This window comes from Schistocerca nitens, chromosome 3, assembly GCF_023898315.1.
Source record: "Schistocerca nitens isolate TAMUIC-IGC-003100 chromosome 3, iqSchNite1.1, whole genome shotgun sequence".
In the NCBI taxonomy this organism is placed as follows: Eukaryota; Metazoa; Arthropoda; class Insecta; order Orthoptera; family Acrididae; genus Schistocerca; species Schistocerca nitens.
Window position 1 is genome coordinate 537,410,386 of NC_064616.1, and position 17,584 is coordinate 537,427,969.

Consider the following 17,584-nt stretch of genomic DNA (forward strand, 5'->3'; position numbering starts at 1 on the left):
CTAACGTGCTTTGTGCGCTCCCTATCATCTTCGAAATCCATGTGGCAAGTGCAGTACTAAAGATTACCACTTTTAGGCGAGCAAGTAACTGTACTATTTGAATTGTTAGGTGAATAAGTTTCAGAAAAGTAATTCAGATAAAACGGAATCTTGAGAAGTTTTAGGATCTGAAGTGGGCAATGTGCTGTTATTAAAAGATTGTTTCTGTGTGAAACAACTGATTGTTTGAATGTACTTGAATGCTGAAAACAGTTTCGCCTCTCGTTTCCTTACTCCTCTTTAAAGAAGGGAGTCCGATTTTATTTTTTGTTTAGGCGAGATGAAATAAGGACTAGTGAAAAGTAGTTTGTGATTATTAGGATCCCAGCTGTTTTATGGATGCTCATAAACGTAGTTTACAAACCCTTGTGGTTTGCTTTCAACAGTCCATTATTAGAATACAAAACATCATCAATCTTCTTATCATATAAGAAACCCGCCGCCACAAAACAATATAAAGCGCAACATGAAGAAAAGAAAACAAATATAAATGTTATAGCCTTTTACCTAATCACTACAGACATGTACTGTTATCACTGAGATAGTAAGTGCTACAACACTGATGCGTCTAGTGCCATCCCTCATTTGAATCTTTTAACTTCTAACTGTGTGATCAAGATGAAGAAACAAGAGATGAACGAAGTAGAATGTAAGAGAAAAAGTACTTTTCTATGACTTTTTTGCTTGTCTCCAGTATCATTCGTGTAAACATATTGAACAGGCTTTTTCTAAGTGATTCTTTGTATCAGAAGTTACACAAAATGTAGTTGCCTGTTGAGAGTCAAATGGATATTAACGAATTTCTAGTTAACGCAGCACGAAAGAGGAAACCTACTGATACTGATTTAACGACACACTATGAAAGTGACCTGTGTTCAGACATTCAATAACGTCCCAAAAATCAAACAGCTGATCAAGTGCATAATCAAGGAATCATTAGATTAACGAAAGGGCTATGTACTATTTACACCTCCTGAAAAAAATGGCTATGGACCTCTTAATTCTAATTCGAATTTAAAAGAGTCTGGGCTTTGAATAGGAATATAAAAAAATTAATATTAAATGTGCACAATGAACTCTAACTGCATCTTAGTACCTGGTGTTTATGATTAAGCTTATGGTGCTCCGAATGCTGCAGTGGGCCCTGTATACATTACAGGGCACTGAAACTTCATATCTGGGATCGTGGAGTATGCTGAAAAAAATAATAGTTTCACCTTCCGCTACAAAGTTAAATTATGACGCTATAAGCAGGCAGGATGTGTAATGTTCCTTGCTTTGACGCCAGTATGCTTTTATTCGCTTCATGACACGAGTTGATTTCTGTTTTGAAGTGACTGATGTTCTAAAGGTTTAAAAGGTTTAAGATTTCCGCTTGAAACGCAATGTCTTTATAAACAAATGGTCGAACACTGCTGCTAAGGTTCTTTTATCAGAACGGCAGTAATAGGAGCAATGCACTGTGGTAACATCGCTGACAGCAACAGCTGTGTAGTGGCACTATGTGAATAAATGGGCTAAAGAATATGATAAAAAAAGATGAATTTTGGTGTGCAGCAGGAAAACGGAGGAGGCTCATTTCCGTTGCACTTCTGCATGAAGTTGCTGTTGCTATGGCCTAGCGTGCGGTACACTCCTCAAACTGTGAGACCAGTGTCCGAGCTGCGTCACTGGAAATATATTTTCACTGGTCAAAAGTTCTAAGGATCTTTTGGTGCGTTTTACACAGCTACCCATACAAGTTCCACAACATACACCAAATGAAGGCCCAGGATAGGCTACACATCCGTCACTTTGTCGTTCGCCTTTCACATTTGGAAATGTATGATATGTGGTCGGGGAGTATTCTTGGACAGACGAAACACGTTTTATTCCGTACAGTGTCGCGAAAGGACAGATCTGTGACAGACGGGGCTCTACTCCGTCACATGGTACGCAGGAACGTCCATTGCTCTCAGTTTATGTGCATGTGGCATGGTTTCACATGGTCTTTCATTATCGGTCTTTCTTTCCTTCAAGGGGATGCTAACTTGTGGGCTTTATAGGTGTAAAGTGACAGCTACACGTTATAGGGACCTCTTCGTGCAACACGTGGTTCCATGATTGAGAGACTGCATCTCTTTCTACACACCTGTGCACATGAAAGATGGTACGACACCACAGGTCGCTTGCCAAGTGATAAAGTTTTGTCCGAAAAACCTTCGATGACGCCCTTACCATCTATTGGCAATTTCAAGATGAGTGACCTTCCGCGTGCCCTTGGCCAAATCCATGTGGTTTCTGGTTGTGAGGATACCTTAAAGATCGATTCTATTGTGTTCGTATGCAGGCTCTTCCTGATCTGAAAAGTAGCATACAGTGACATATAGTGCGGATTACACCGGATATGCTGCGAGTAGCTGTCGACCATACTGTGTCACTGATGCAGTATGTTATTGAGTCTGGAGACCACGCTGAACACATATGGTAACTTGTGACCGTATTCTAATAAACATAACAGAACCATCGTTTTCATGTGTTTCGTTTTTGCTCCTCTTTCCATGCTCCATTACCACATTGTGACTGCTTGCAGCGCTATATTATGCGTAGTGTCAGAAATGAGAACTATTTTTATAACATTCTCCGTAAACTCTCTGATAAGTGAATAGACCCACGAGGTTTCAAGGTCATGCGATGTATACAGCTTGCACCTCAAAATTCGGAGCACCGTGAGTTTAACCATCAGAGAGAGAAAATGTTGAGGTCACTGTCACAGATAGTGCATATATCAAGTAAAAATTGAACTGGACAAAATGTACCGGGAACCGGGATAACCTGCACGTTTAGTTTTCTGAACAGCAACGTATTTTAACTTATGCTACTTCAGAAAATGACTTTAGTCCGACTATAGAATTTCATCAGTAGAGTGTTATTTGAAGTATTACGCCAGAAATTAATTCATGGATATGGAAAATTAAATTTAATACAGCTCCTTAAATAGCCAAGTAAGTATTGTTGATGTCTAAGTCAAAAAGAAACATTATTTCCGCTTTTCACGTAATTTTGATAAAGTAAACATATTAGATTAGATTATGTTTTGCAAATTGATCTAAATTTTAAACAGGGAACTTTGCAATAAATTTTGACACTAAAAATACTGCAAAAACATTTGAAATCTATATGGCTGCAGCTATGATCATTAGCACTTGAGAACTACAGCTGAAGCTAGATCTAGAAAAGGCTGGAAAATAAATAAAATGAAGATAATTTGATGCCGTTTCTGAGCAATACCCACTGACAACACCTATTGTCAATTTAAAAAAGGAAAATGAAGATATAGAATGAGCCCTTAATATAGAAGTATCGTTCAAACTATTGAACCCTTCTATTCAGTTAGTATTACAGAACATCTGTAATCAACACAGTTATTTCATTAAGACTACTCTACTAAAAGCACTTAGACGCTATGAAAAAAAAAAACTGTTCATGAAGATGTGAAAGAGTTACAGATCAAATATTGTTATTGAAAAAGCAGGAGTTATTGTTTCTATTGGAACTGCTAAAAGTCATTTCACGTTAAACTGGAGAAAATCAAAAAGAATATGTACAATAATTTTTAATATTTTTGATAGACTTGATGAATCTTGAATACTGCTGCCTGCTACCTGTTTACAAAAGATTTGTTGAGCTCCATGTGTAAAATGGCATATACACTCCTCGAAATTGAAATAAGAAAACCGTGAATTCATTGTCCCAGGAAGGGGAAACTTTATTGACACATTCCTGGGGTCAGATACATCACATGATCACACTGACAGAACCACAGGCACATAGACACAGGCAACAGAGCATGCACAATGTCGGCACTAGTACAGTGTATATCCACCTTTCGCAGCAATGCAGGCTGCTATTCTCCCATGGAGACGATCGTAGAGATGCTGGATGTAGTCCTGTGGAACGGCTTGCCATGCCATTTCCACCTGGCGCCTCAGTTGGACCAGCGTTCGTGCTGGACGTGCAGACCGCGTGAGACGACGCTTCATCCAGTCCCAAACATGCTCAATGGGGGACAGATCAGGAGATCTTGCTGGCCAGGGTAGTTGACTTACACCTTCTAGAGCACGTTGGGTGGCACGGGATACATGCGGACGTGCATTGTCCTGTTGGAACAGCAAGTTCCCTTGCCGGTCTAGGAATGGTAGAACGATGGGTTCGATGACGGTTTGGATGTACCGTGCACTATTCAGTGTCCCCTCGACGATCACCAGTGGTGTACGGCCAGTGTAGGAGATCGCTCCCCACACCATGATGCCGGGTGTTAGCCCTGTGTGCCTCGGTCGTATGCAGTCCTGATTGTGGCGCTCACATGCACGGCGCCAAACACGCATACGACCATCATTGGCACCAAGGCAGAAGCGACTCTCATCGCTGAAGACGACACGTCTCCATTCGTCCCTCCATTCACGCCTGTCGCGACACCAGTGGAGGCGGGCTGCACGATGTTGGGGCGTGAGCGGAAGACGGCCTAACGGTGTGCGGGACCGTAGCCCAGCGTCATGGAGACGGTTGCGAATGGTCCTCGCCGATACCCCAGGAGCAACAGTGTCCCTAATTTGCTGGGAGGTGGCGGTGCGGTCCCCTACGGCACTGCGTAGGATCCTACGGTCTTGGCGTGCATCCGTGCGTCGCTGCGGTCCGGTCCCAGGTCGACGGGCACGTGCACCTTCCGCCGACCACTGGCGACAACATCGATGTACTGTGGAGACCTCGCGCCGCACGTGTTGAGTAATTCGGCGGTACGTCCACCCGGCCTCCCGCATGCCCACAATACGCCCTCGCTCAAAGTCCGTCAACTGCACATACGGTTCACGTCCACGCTGTCGCGGCATGCTACCAGTGTTAAAGACTGCGATGGAGCTCCGTATGCCACGGCAAACTGGCTGACACTGACGGCGGCGGTGCACAAATGCTGCGCAGCTAGCGCCATTCGACGGCCAACACCGCGGTTCCTGGTGTGTCCGCTGTGCCGTGCGTGTGATCATTGCTTGTACAGCCCTCTCGCAGTGTCCGGAGCAAGTATGGTGGGTCTGACACACCGGTGTCAATGTGTTCTTTTTTCCATTTCCAGGAGTGTATTTAGGAAAAATTTCATTCATCTGAGGAGATGGAGATTGACTTATCATAAATTCTTTTAATTTTTGAAGGAAATAACTTTTTTATGACACAATTATAACAGTTTTCCCCCTTCAATGGCCATCTGCAGATCTGCAATAGAAAAAAGAAAAGATCAGATTAACGCATGAAACAAATACAAATATTTTCACTTGATATACTCGCGAGCTAAGTACTACTAACACACCTATGGTTCAAACCTACTGGCATCATTTTGTGAATGAATTGTAACGTACCAACTACACTAGGCAGTAGTGTATAGATGTATATTTCGCTGTTTTTCTTTTAGCTTAATTTGGTAATAACAGAAATAACTCAGAGCCTTCATCGAAATTTAATGAGAAGCATTTCGTGTGGCCCAAAAGACGACTTGAATTCACTATTAATGTTGTATTTCAATTAAAATAAGGGGGCACTTCAGATGATACTAGGCAGGCGGACTTCTGGATGTTATGTATGGAAGACGATTACTTGCCAAGAGAAGGAGTGTGAAAAAATATCGCAGGGTCAAATCGTCCATGTGGGGCAGTCACACGGGGACACAGAAAACTTCTCGATTGTTTGTGAAGAATCTTTGCGTAGCTAGACACTTTTGTCAGCTTAAAAATCGTGTGGAACGACTATGTCGAACGTGAATGTCCGTACTAGTCTGCTACGCAGCAAATAGAGTTACCACAAAAAAGATAAATATGAATTGACTTTTTAACCACTCAGGATAAGAATAAGTTTTTAAAGTTATCTAAATGACGTAAGCCAAGATACTACCTAATCAGCCAGGTTCCTCTGCCGCAGTTAGTTAAAAAATCGAGTAAATCAAATGTGACTCAGGAGAACCGAAGTGCATGTTAAGTGGATGAGGGTGCCAGATAAGCTGTAGGCGCGCCCGAAAGCATATGTCACTAGAGGGCTGCCTGAGAGGCAAGTCAAGCAGACGAACGCTCCCCAAAAATCTTCATCTCCGATAAAAGGTATTACATTAGGAATACTATCGCTGTTCGGATACTACCACGAGAGTAGCCCGTCAGATACTACTCAGACTGTACGACACGGCAGTTGGGTAGCAGCAAGCTATTCCGCAAGTATTACATGCAATATTTTGTACGAGTAGAAAGAGATTTTGATGATCTAGGTATCAGTTCATTAGTGACTGATGCTGCTTATAGCCCAAAGAGCTGCACAAGACGAACAGATTTTCTCCGCCAGTTGCATTATTAGAATTATAAGCTTGTTTCAAAATCATAGCGAGTCCGAGCTGCCATAAGCAACATACTGTCTAATAACACTAATACTCCTTCAAGTATTTTAAAATTTTCCAAGCAGAAGAGAAGGCACAATTAACTCAAAATCCTAACAAATAGGGTGTGGCATGTACTGCGACAGGAGAAAAAACAAACCTGCGAGGTAATGCTGTTCCAAATAGAGTAAATGTTCGTGTCTGTGACCGTCCCCATTTGTGACACCATACAACAGTGTCATAAACCACGTGCTTGACTTTTATTATTGTCAAAGAAAAATCGGAGATAAACTTTGTTTTGTTGTGTTTTTAGGTTAGTACACAATGAGCAGCATTTTTGTACGTTCAAACCTACAACGCTGCTGCCCTGCAAACTTCTATTTCTGTCAAGTACTTCGTTTTCACTGCACTCGCAGTTAGAAGGGTATCGATAATACTCGTTGTTTACAAGTACTGGCAATAACGAACGTTGACCATCGGGCCAGTGACAGCTGTTCAGGTGTAGGGCGTGATTTCTATGCCCGCAGTGTAGCAGCTCTGCAGTTGATCAGTTACCTAAGGACAGGCTTGCTTCTAGTTTTTTCCGGTGTGTAATGGAGCTTATTCGTCTTATAATTGAGTATTTTTGTTAACAAATCCATGAAATTTTCCGTTTAGGTCACAGTGGGAAACAGAAATGGTACCACAAACGATTTCTAGCGCCTCATTTTCAAGTTCATACAGACTAATGTGTATGATGCCTCTGAATATAGTTAGCCTCTGTTTCTTTCTGGGACTTTCTAGTAAACACGTCATGAATGTTATGTCAGCGGCACATATAACAGATGCAGATACTAGAGGCGCATGTCAACATCGTCGTTGACCTGAAGTGAGGGGGGAAAACTGGAACCGCGTCCCAAATTGCAACATGTACATCTCTATTAATGTATACCATTCCGACAATAGTCGACTGATAACAAAGCGGCGGCCTGCTTTGTTATGTGTTATCGTGGACAAATGCAAAGTATCACATCTTGGTATAAAACCGCATGACACTCGCGAGCTCGACTTTTACTTATGGTGCACAAACATCATACCTGTGAATTGTACATCAGCCTGAAATTTCGCCATGGAAATTATCTGGAATATGGTGTTGCGACAACTAGCTCTTATTTCGCCTGACGGTGTTGTTCCATTTTTGACGGACAAACACTACGTGTGAATGGAGAACAGGGAGAAATATAGCCATAGTCTCTTTCCATTCATTTAGTAGCACTAGAATAATAATTTTTCAATTTCCACACGTACCACAGATAATTTCAAGTGCATGTGATTTACTAAGGGACCAAACTGCTGAGGTCATCGGTAACTACAATTACGCACTACTTAAACTAATTTATGCTAAGAACAACACACACACCCATGCCCGAGGAAGGACTTGAACCTCTGGCAGGAGGGGCCTCGCAATCCGTGACGTTTCAGTAACACGATAGTTTAGTCCATAGCAGAATGTATTTTTTGAAGCAACATTAGTGAACAAGATATATGCATGATAATAATGCGTTTGATTGAGAAAATCTTAATTACTGTACAGGGAAAGTTAAGATATTTATCTCAAGGGAGACTCTCAACGAAATGGACATTCAAAAATCAATACATTGTACTTCACTTTTTTTACCCAATTGGAGTTTTAAGCTAAGTTCCTGTGCTTGTAGATAATAATAATGAATTAAGGATAGTCCGCTTATTGGTAGGGCACAATATACTTCAATTTGTTTAGGTTCCGAAGATTTTTAGCCACTGTTGCTTCATCTCGAACAGATTTTTTTGTACTCTTTCAATTTTTGCGTAATGAGTGTCCTGTAGCTGGCTACTAAAATCAGCAGCAAGTGTGTATTAATAGAGCATACCATCACTGCTACATCTCACCGGTCCTGAGTAGATCTTTTTTGTTAAACATAAAAGTTATAACAATACATATTGCACGGAAATAATAAATACAGTTTAGAACACGTCTCCCGAAGCCATGGTGACATTCCGTGCTAATTTAGAATTATTGGTGCCTTTTAACGGCAGACACGAGTTAACCTTAAAGTAAAACGAAAAAAAGAGAAAGATTAAAAGATAAAATGTACTAACGATAACGCAAATTCGGTGGGAAATGTTCACGAATTATACAAAACGTACAATATTGTGTGCTTTCAAGAAGGGGTACCTTCTTCACTTCATTAGGTCTATAGTTCACGTTTTTCATTAATGCACTACATTAGGTCTAACCTTAGCAATTAATATGTTGTCGAAGAGGTGAATGACATTTCTCTCTCTGGAGTGGGTGTGGTTAACCCTAGATCTTCCATTTAATAAGTCTCTACCAGTTAACGCAAAATGTTGCACAAGAGTTTCTGTTTTGGAACAGTTAAATTTCCTACATTGCTAAACAGCAATTTGCACAAGCTCAGTATGATACCTCACAAATTAATCTCATTTTCTTTTCTCAGTTACAGATATTCTTTGTGAAAAGAGATACCAAAGAAATTAGTGTCATTTTATTTTCTCAGTTGCAAATGTTCTTTGCAAATCCCAGAGAATAGTTCCAGATTTATAGAGATCCTAGAAAATACATCTACCTACATCAGACTCACTGCAAGCACCACTCAGCATAAGAGTGCTCAGTATAAAATTTCTAAGACAGCTTTGTGCTATTAGTAATACAATTTTATCATAATTACCTCACAGTTCATTACATCATAGTATTTGAATAAAATGTTAGTCTGATAATCTTGTGTTCAGGATCAGTATGCACTGAGCACTGCCCCATGAAATTAATAATTTATTTACTCAAACATCACTTGCTTAAGCTAATACTATCATACAGGTTAAATCACATAAACTGCAATAGACAAACTGTAGTATATGCATTATTTACAACTGGAATGAATTTTCAGCTGCCATTCCATTTTCATTTTTGGTTATTGATGTGCAATCATCAAAAACATTTTATCTAATCTGGTCACCTGAAAAACCGTGTGATCTCTTTGCTTAGCTATTATTATCATAAAATTAAGTTTAAGTGGAGTTACAGAAGTTCAACATTTCTCTTTCAGTTAAAGAATTGGACATCCAATAAGAAATAGAACATTAAGCCTCAGAATGACAGTTCACAGAGTATCGTCATCGCTAACATCAAACTGAAATATATATAACAGCAGAAGTAAAAGAAATATAATAATTCATTGTGAGAATGATTTTATAAGTAAATTAATATATCTGCAAACCAATAAAGTGAATGTTACTTACATCATTTCCATTGCCCTAAAAGAAACATCTGCAACACTTATCTACATTCCAGGCTAGATGATTTTATTATTATTTTGCTGACAGTGCTTAGACAGGTGTTTATATGGTTCCATTTCTTCATTAAAGTTATTCAGAAATCGTGCATTAAGTGGATGTAGATTGTTATGATGACTTCATTAACATCCACTTGAAGACATTAGTTTAATACAGTATAATATTTACCTAGATATGGTCATTATATAATGACAACAGTGTATCCTTCACTACTTCCATTAATACCCTAACATTCCATTCCCCTCACTGATCGCTGGTAAGTAACACCATTTAATAAGCTAATTTTAAGCTTTGTGTAATGTTCAATACACACATAATTACAGAACAATGTTGAATTTCACCATTTAAGTACATTCATAAGCAATTTTCATTACTTCCATAATGTCTCTTCTGTTAAAACGCATTATGGATGGTAATACATTTCATAAGAATTGCAGACAGATCACATCAGCATGCGGAGGGCAGATAATGAAATATAAGTCAACAGAAGTATTCGAAAGCTATTTATTTTCGTATAGTACCATTACAAATTCATAACTGTAACTACACAAATGTTGTATAAATTAAATAGCAAAGCAAAAGAGGTAACCTGGCTTTGTGCTGTTATAAAACAATCTTTCATTTCAAAAAACATACTGTAAACATTATCATGTTCCACTAAGGCTATTAGTAAAATATATTGCATTGTAATACTTATATATAATCTAAATTTTACAACTGTAACTGCACATAAGTTGCTTCCATTCAACATAAAAGTAAAAGTGATAACATTGACAAAACTGTATATTCAGCCACTTTTGTCAAACAGTCATTTGCTTTGTGAAACACGTTATGTGACAATCTCACATTCACCTGAAATCGTTAGTTTACCTATATTCTCCATTTTCATAAACTGCACAAGGGTAACTTACACAATTGCAGGTGGTAACATTGACTACACAGAATACTAGGAGCTCATGTGATACCAACAGAAAATTACGCTCTTCACATAATTCATTTCACATACACCTAATTTAGCTAGTAGAATGCAGATGTCAGAAGTACAATTGTTCTCTGTGATTCAAGGGTCAAAGAAATTAAACATAACTGTATCCACTATGACACTGTTGTTGACTGAAGATGATTTTCGAATTTCGTATATTCTTGTGTCTGAGTGTGTGTGTGCTGGGGGTGGAGGGGGGGGGGCATGTGTGTTGACGTATGCAGTAATGGATCACTTAGGGAGTAAGCATAGGGGTAGAAGGGTAAAAGGGGAGAAAGGATCAAAATCTAAGTGTGGTGGAGCAGAGGAGAGAAGATGATTGTTTCTGGTTGTGTGATGGATAAGTGTGTGTAGGGTGAATTTTAAGCATTCTAAACAGTAGCTGTATCATGATATTCGACAGTAAGGAATTCTCCATTACTGAACCGCAATGTGTATTTAATACTATAGTCAATAGAGAGGAATCTAAAATAGTAGCTCCACATTCTCCAGATGGATGCTGTGATTAGAGCAGCACCGAGTAATATTATCATGATTGTGGTTAATTGGAGAACAGTGGCAGATACACAAAACGGCATGTTGTCCACTGGTAATACTGATGTGTCATTCCCTACTGTTGTATTGCGCTCTGATTTAGGGGTAAGTGTGCCCATTTCAGCTGGTTCTGTTGTCACACTGTACTCATCATAACCTTGTTTGACGTGTCCCATTCCAGCAACAAATGTGTCTGTGGTATACACTTGTATATGCTCCACACTTTCCACTTCAGATCTCAGTGTGTTTGTGGTCTCAATAACTGTAGTCTCCTTGGTCAAATTAAGTTCATCATACTGTTCAGTGAAGTCCCCCATGTCAGAAGATACTGCCGAATTATCTACTGTCAGTGATGCTTTCGATACTTGACTGTAGACTGCAACATTCCTGAAACCCATAAATGTAAAATTATTAGTCATGCTGGCCCAAAATTAGCTACCTTCAATGCCAGAGAAGCTAAACATCACTATAGCTACTAAAATATATTAAATAAATGGCAGTGTTGACATAATGATAATTTTAAAATCAGCCAAGAGAATTTATTAATTAGGAAATGAATTTCCTTATCGAATGGTATTAGAACATTCTATATAAAATGGAAAGTAGCTGTAAAATGATCTTACAGTAGTAGAAAACTTTGATAGTTCTATGTAATGTTGAACAACTTAGACATAAGAGTAGTGTCATAGAGGCAGCTACAACTATATATCACCCTCATGACTGTCAAACATAGTAGCATTGTCTTTGTTTGACAGTATAAAGAGGTATATATTACAATCAATGCACCAAACCATGAGAAACTCTTGTAATGCGTATCCCACATACTGGACCACCCATACAGGCTTGTCAATTATGATGGCAGGAAGTTAAGTGTACACCTATGCTCAGCTTTACAGCGTTTTTGTTATATTTAGTATATACACAGCTATCAGTTTTGTTTCTTTTAAGAAATATTCCTCTGTTGCCATTAACTATAATTAGTTGTGCAATTTATTTTGACATTAGGCAGATAAAATTAGTAATAAACAGAAGTGATAATCGTGAGGTATAATTGTCCTAGCAAAAAATATAAACAAATAATAGTGATGACTTCATATACAGTGGTAAACATAATTCATATCTGGTGTTATTAAACTATAAAAAATTGTATCATTGAGCACTGATCAGTATGTAAAAGGAGGTTGTAACTTGGTAGCTGGTATTGCTTATTATCCAAATGCCAATTCATAAATAAAATAAAATGACTACAACCTACATGGTTATTATACCTCATAAATATACAGCTACTTCTCTGCCCTTAGAGAGGCCTTTGCTTAGAATCTGTTGTGTACTCTCAAGGATTCAATTTACTTAACCTCAAAGTCCATTCATTCCTGTCCAAAACTGAGTAACATTCATATGAAGCTACTAGAACAACAATGAAGGGTAAGAACATGCTATGTAGTACTTACTCAAATTGACGATCAGGCAGCTCATATCCAGGAACGACGGTTGTGAAATTCCCAGAATTTGTGGTAGGTTCCTTAAGTACAGCTGTAAAAACTGAAATAGAAAGAAGTCTGTAAGTACCCACACAACATAAAATTGGGAAACGTTTTACACTTCCCTAACAATTTGTCACAATGTTACAGTAGCAATCGATACAAACTGTAAATAAGATCGTTGTTCATAATAGGGGATCATAAACTGTCATATCCTGTATGTGAGTAGACTGCATTTGGTTATGACCATTCATCTATATTAAAACGACGAAAAATATTTGTTTAAGCTATCAACGAGTTCATATTATGCATAGCTTATAAAACAGTTGTCTCAGGGTTATATTTTTACAAGATTTATTCTGAGCCTGCTATCACTGATCCTGTCACTAATGTTTCAAAATTATTTCGATAGTAAAACACTTTAACAGCGACCAAATACATTCATTATATACCAAAATTGGTTTGAGAAGCTGATATAAGCAAAAGTAGTCTGAGGAATCGATTCAAAAAATTTCATAGACTGTGTACATCAACCAATAATTCGGAAGCTCAAATCAAAACTGGAGTAGTAGAAAGAAATTATTCATTGAGTAATGGTACTTACCAAAAATGCTTAGCAAAAAAGAGAATAAATCCATTTCTGTAGACAGATCGAAAAGAAAAAAAATATTTGCCTGCAGTAAACAATAACTCACGTCTTCTACACACAATGGACAGCTCGAGAATGACGCGAGTCACTGCTGGGTTTGTGATGTCGTGGACAAATGACCGGCTAGGCTGCTGGCGAGCGAGCCTGAGGCTGATGGTAGAGGTCGGCCTTGTAACGAAGACGCCAGCTCCATCTCTCAGATAATCTTGGTACCGACCAAGTGAGTTCTTCATGCGCTCTCTTTCATATTTGCCTCCAAATTTCCTTCAACAGGTGGCTTGAATGTTAAAAGAAAACGATGACTTTTAAACGGAAATAACCTGCGCTTTGAAATGAGGAATAAAATTAAGAGACATCGGTGGAAATCTTTTACCAGAGTGTGTTACATCAGCTCTGTTTCAGATAAAACATGCTTAAATCGTTGTTGTCGACTTCATTACGTATCATTTCGTGTGAAGAGTGATGTGGCTTTGGTAGCCCGTGAAATACACAGGCTTTCACATTCGTGTATCACAGGTAGACGTACACAAGCGGAATTTCGTAGCCTAAACCTGTTGTACTTTTTATACTAGTAAAGTATTTTTTACGCGTTAATGGTGTTCAAATTGTTCTGAGCACTATGCGACTTAACTTCTGAGGTCATCAGTCGCCTAGAACTTAGAACTAATTAAACCTAACTAACCTAAGGACATCACATCGAACCGTAGCGGTACGAAAAGGAAGACATAGATTTTATCCACTGTGCGACTAGTAGCTATAACATACTGAAGGTGTGTCTTATATTTTTTATCACACAGTAAAACGATTGATCAGTAAACGTGAAAAATGGTGAATTTGTGTACGCCAAAAGAGTGAAAATTTTTGTGCTTACGAGTATGGACTACAACAGCACGTAAAGAAAAAAGAATCACCTTAATTTGCACGATAGCTGCACGTTCCTTTGCAACCGACAGATCGCTCGTAATTGAATTTTGATGTTTAATGACAATCTGGCGATAACAGCGTACTGCCCATTTTTCCCATACGAGCCATAATGTGAACAGATGGGTATGGTGGAATTTTCGAAACTTGAAACATTGGGAACTAATGATCTTATGAAATAATGATTTAAAGCTACTGCAATTAGATATGCTACTTTGAAAATGTCTCATAATGAGACAATTGCCGTTAAAACACATAGGTAAACATTCCTTTCGACGCAAAATATTTAAAACCATTGGGATTCTTTCATCTTCGTTACTATTCACGACACATTTTTTGAAATTGGATAAACATCTATAGGCAGATACAGCGGATTTTCGCATGTGTGTTTCCCCTGAAGGTGGATAGTGGTATGTTCTCATTTCCATTAAGTATTGCATTAAGTAGCACACAGGAAACATATATCACTTGCACGTTTGTATAACACTTTTAGAAACCAGCAGTAGAACATCCGGCTCGTAAGATCTTTATAATAAAACCACAAAGGTACCTCATTTGGACCAGCGTAGTGCACGAACCATACATGGCATGGATTGAAAAATAGCCGGCAGCGGTGGTCTCGCGGTCCTAGGCGCGCGGTTCGGAACCGTACGACTGCTACGGTCGCAGGTTTCAATCCTGCCTCGGGCATGGATGTGTGTGATGTCCTTAGGTTAGTTAGGTTTAAGTAGTTCTAAGTTCTAGGGGACTGATGACCACAGCAGTTGAGTCCCATAGTGCTCAGAGCCATTTGAACCATTTTTTTTATTCAAAAAGCGTGGGGAGTCACCTGCAGAAACATTGAGAAATGCTGCCTCTATAGCCGTCCATAATTGCATAATTACATGCACAAATTGACCTCTCAGTTACGTTCGGCATCGGTTGATACGATTGGCCACATCATTCGCTCGAACTGTCCAGAATGTTCTTCATACCAGTGATTGACAATTGTGGCCCAGTGACATATCACATTGTCATTCACCAAAACTATCGTTTTTTGGGGACATGTAGTCCATGAATAGGAGCACATGGTCTCCAAGTAGCCGAACATAACCATTTCCAGTTAATGATCGGTTCAATGGTACCAGAGGATCCAGTCCATTCCATGTAAACACAGCTCACACCGGTGTGGAACCAACGTCAGTATGCACTATGCCTTGCTATTAACTTGGCTCTATGGCAACTCCCGAACTTTATCGTCAGCTCTTCCCAACTGAAATCTAGACCCATCTGAGAAGGCCACAGTCTTCCAGTAGTCTAGGGTCCAACCAATATTGTCACAAGCCCATGAGAGGCGATGCAGACGACGTCCTACTGTTAGTTAAGCGTAACTAGTGCCATAGCCGATTGCCGCAAAATTTCACCGCCCTGTCCTACGTCTCACCACAATTTCTCCGATTGCTTCGTGCAGTGTTGCTTTGCTGTTAACACTGGCGATTCTGCGGTAACGCTGCTGCTCTCGGACGTTAAGTGAAGGTTGTCAGCCACTGCGTTGGCTGTAGTGACAGGAAATGCCTGAAATTTGTTATTCTCGGAACCCTCTTGGCATTGATGAGCTCGAAATATTGAGTTTCCAGACTGACTATTCCTAGAAGCCTGGATGTGTCTTTTCAGTCGATGCTTCCTTTTGGTGTAACTGTACCAGAAGTTTCTTTATTTCTCCAACAGTGCAGTACTTTGATATTACTTACATCGTCTACCCATTTTTTATTCAGCATTACTTTGTAGCTCCCCATTTCAGTGGCTGCTATTCTCTTCTTTTCTGAGCTAATTATCGTCCAAGTTACTCTGCCAGACAAGGTTAAACTTACTAGAAATACCGTCAGCAAAAATTCTCAATAGTTCAATTTATATTTCATGTCAACAATTTTTTTACTATAAGTAAATTAGTGACTACACAGCAAAAATCGTCGATTCTTTTTAGTGTATAATTTAATAAATTAATTCGGTCAGCACGTAATTCGACTGTTTTCCATTACCGTTGACTGACTTTTCATTATGGACGTCTAACAACATCATTTCAAAACATTGTCCATTAAGTTCAACTGCTCCTCCAAGGCCCTTTATGTCTCTGACAGAATTACAATATCATCCTCGAGCCGCTAAGTTTTTCTTTCTATACTCTGAACATTATTTCCTTCGCCGAATTTCTTCCTAGTACTCTCTATTGGGTTTTGACAGTACTCAATTAATAAACTAGAAGAGAAAGGACGATCCTTTATCACTCCCTTCTGAGTCTTTATCATGCTTTCAGGCTTCCCACTTTTGTAACGACGGCCTCGTGTGTGCACAAATTGTAGACAGCTTTCGCTCCTTGTATTATACTCACTACCTTGAGAATGTGAATGACTGTATTGTAGCAACGATCTCTTAAGCGTCCTCCAAATGTAAAGATGGTATAAACGTAGATATTCATTTATTCAGTCGATCTTCTAAAAAGGATGTATCACAAACTTACAAGATATCAGGCCTGGGAATCGATCCGCGTGAATTGTGGGCCATTATTCTGACAGTAGGTAGCCACTGCCTTCCTTATCTACAGCTATGAAACGTAAGTGCGCAGCGGTTGTTTGTTACTCCGTCCATCCCACTGCAGCCGCCTAATGCCTGAGAGAGATGTGCTATGCAGCCGAGCGACAGCCAAACCCCTCCTATCTGTGACATGTTGATGTCGAGGGAGGATGTGAACAAATCTGCCCTACTAGTTTTGAAATTTTGTTCGACATCCAGTATTATTGTATGCTAAACGTAGTTACTAATGTGGGTGTGTGCTATGTCAACCTTAAGCACATGTAAGTTCAATATTCTTTTAACAATAATCTCGCGTTGATGCTCTGCCGATATGTGCCTCGAAATCAGAGTGAATAGTTCTAAAGAAGTGATGAATTATGAAATGAAATTGGAGATTTTCGGTTTACAGTTTCATAGTGCCATTTATGTTGAATAATAGCGCATATCCTACAGATTTCGTTCACTTTAGCAGTGCCAGATTTAGAATAAAAGAAAAGAAAACCTGTGACAGTAATGTTAATAATCAGATAGCGCTACGCTATTTATTTATTGAGAGACTCAATCGTTTCATTCATATGGACTGTATTTGTGGATCACAACATAAGTATGTGCGAGACAAAATGCTATGTGGTATCAGCAACACGTTAGGAACTGCTCACTTTGACGCAGTGAACAGAGCATCTTACAAATGTGGAAAAATTAGTTCACTAATG